This window comes from Brassica oleracea, chromosome C6 (assembly GCF_000695525.1).
Source record: "Brassica oleracea var. oleracea cultivar TO1000 chromosome C6, BOL, whole genome shotgun sequence".
NCBI lineage: Eukaryota > Viridiplantae > Streptophyta > Magnoliopsida > Brassicales > Brassicaceae > Brassica > Brassica oleracea.
In genome coordinates, this window is record NC_027753.1 from 23,334,728 (window position 1) to 23,338,076 (window position 3,349).

Sequence of the window (3,349 nt, forward strand, 5' to 3'; positions counted from 1 at the left end):
TAATTAGAAGCTACGAAATTACCTAATATGATTAACGTATATATGAAAATTAATTATTATGAATAATAAATATTTGATAACAATTTTGGTATCTTAGTTCTTTTTTTTTAATTTTATATTATTGAAAGATATTAAAAAATCACATTAAATATATAATAAAAACATTTCTTATATGTTATATTTTGAATTTTTCGAGACATCTATATATTATTAGAAATTTGAAGATTTCCACTCTGAAAATTTTGTGATCAATAGATTATTTTTTTGTTATAATAAGTTACAAATGATCATAAAATATAACGCATATGAATTTTTATTTAATAAATATTCAAACTAAATAATATATATATATATATATATACTAATGATTTAAAGCAACAAGATTAGCTGATCAATTTAGTCGTCCAGTTGAAATCTTTCAAAAGTATGTGAAAGACTAAAGTCAAAGTAAATATGGATTTAGAATAGTAGTTATATTTTACTAACCGAAATACCAAAAAAAACCGAACCGAACCGAAACCAACTCGATATCCGGATTGAACACCCCTAATCCAAATGAAGCCAAACTATTGTTTCATTCTCCAAAATATAATAAAAATAATAACTTAATCCTGCGCAAGGCGCGGATCTTATCCTAGTTAGCATATTATTTACTCTGACCCATCAAATCAGTAGAGACCTAAAACACCAAATCGAAAGAAGAAGAATAAAACACGTTGGCTTTGATGCAGCTGTTTGGATAAGAAATCAGATGCATGTCTTTGATTTTGATATAATTAACTAACAATTATGCATCAAATGAATTGATTTTAACTCTCTCTTGTACAAGTAGCAGTTGAAGGATACAAAGTTAGATGACGTAGATAAATTGAAGTAAGGCTAATATTTAGTTCACATCTGAGAGAATATAAGAAACCACGTCACACGTTTATGACCACATACATATGTCTTAGTGTTCTATTCCATATCACCGAAATAATATATATTTCTAATCTCACCTACATATTCTAGTACTAAACATTACCCCAACACCAATTTCTATGTACTAAACATTATTCCAATCTTACTCAACCACTTAATACTAAACCCTAAACATTAATCAATAGACTCTAAACTCAAATACAAGTCATAAACCAAATATAAATTCTAAATCCAAATAGAAATGAACAAAATAAATAGTATAGTATATATTGGTGAAACTATGAAATATCTATAATTTCATGGAATAAGTTGATGCTGACACAAACTATACCCCTTCATCTTCTAGATACTAAACCCTATACCATGTTCACTAAACCTAAATATAAACCATAAACCCAAATAGAACGGAACAAAATAAACAACATGGTATATATTGGTGAAATTATGAAATATCTATGATTTCATAGAAGAAGTTAAAGTTAATGCTGGCCCAACTATATACACTTACCTTCTAAATACTAAACTCTAAACCATATTCACTAAACCCTAAACCCAAATAGAATAGAACAAAATAAATAGCTTGATATATATTGGTGAAATTATGAAATATCTATGATTTCAAGGAAGAAGTTAAAGTTAACGTTGACCTCAACCATACCCCCTCACATTTTAAATATTAAATCCTAAAACCATATTCACTAAACCTTAAACCCAAATATAAACCCTAAATCTAAATAGAATGGAACAAAATAAATAGCAGGGTATATATTGGTGAAATAATGAAATGTCTATGATTTCATGGAAGAAGTTAATGCTGACACAACCATATCCACTTACCTTCTAAATACTAAACCCTAAACCATATTCATTAAACCCTAAACTCAAATATAAACCCTAAACTCAAATATCAAAGTCTAAAAATGTACATATGTTATGTAAAATTATATTATATTATGTAATATTAAACTATACAATCTAAATCATAGTACAATATTTACTTGTTCAAAAACTATATTTCTAAACAAAATAAAACATTATTTAGTAATTATCAAATGAAATGGAAACATGATAAAATAGAACTGTAGTAATGAAGACTCTTTAGTGAATCTGAACGAACGCGACATACTTTTACAAAATAGTAATTATTAATTTCTTTTTTTTCCTAACAGGTTTCTCCGGTTTCAAGCAGAGGCAATATATCAATATTATATAAAAAACAAATGGAACAGTGAAAAGTTAGGGCAATTGGCTACTTAATCAATTATGTTTTTTTTTAGCATAATTTCACCAAATTTCCCTAAAAAATTCCAGTATATGGTAAGATCCGGTCTTATGTATTTAGATGTCTAAAGAATAAAATATATTTTTGCTCATAAACCATTACTGTATATTAAAAAAAATTATGCACTAAAACTTCTATATAAAGTATTTATAAATTCTGGTGTCTAAAACAGATGTTTCGTGAGTTTTAGCTCATGGTCAGCCATGTTGAAGGTAACGTAACAATCTTTATATAGCATGAAGATATTACTGGATCCACGAATACACAAACTAATCTGAATATATGTGAAAGAGACATAATTTTACTAAAGAAGCTATTGTAACAAATCATATGTGAAACCGTAATGAGAGTAAAAGTAACAAATCATTCCAATGATAAAACATCAGATTGATGTTCTTCTCATACAACTCTGCTTTATTGTGACAATCTCTTTGTATATCTCAATGCTAATACGACTTTTCAATTGCGCTAAACATTTTGGAGATTAGTAACCACCAGTTGCTATGGATCTCATCAAAACCAAACATTCCAGCTCACTTACAACTAGTAGACAATCTTCACCAAACCTTTACCACCACAAGTTTTCATTGACTTCAAAGTCAAACTTGGTTTGTTGGAGTTCTCCATTCTAAATTTGAGTAAAATATAATGCTAAAAATAACCCTCACGCAGCCCAAGCATCATTTGTCCGTCCTCCAAGCCCACTCAGCTAAAACCGAACATGCCTAAACCAACAACAGCATTCGTTAACGAATACCAGTAAAAAAAACAAAACGAACACGCTCCTCCAAAACCTGCTACTCTCTCATTTTATATTAACAGTTGTATTTAATGTGTGAGAGAGAGAGATAATACATCAGAATCTTTATGTAGATATGAATTAATTAAGCTCTAAATTGTTCTATGAACTATATAAAACCATTTTGTGATCCATCCATCGTATGCAAGCACCCAATTTGGTTTGGTTGTTTTAGTTTACCTTATAGCTTATAGGTTTTAGCTTAGTGTCTGACACCTGCACAAAATTCAAAATTTTATAGCAGCATTTAAGATATCCAAGACTCAAGAGAGGAAACCGAAGATCGGTTTAGTAAAATAACCGAACCGGTTAGTAGATAGATAAGATAGAAGACAGACTGTATATAG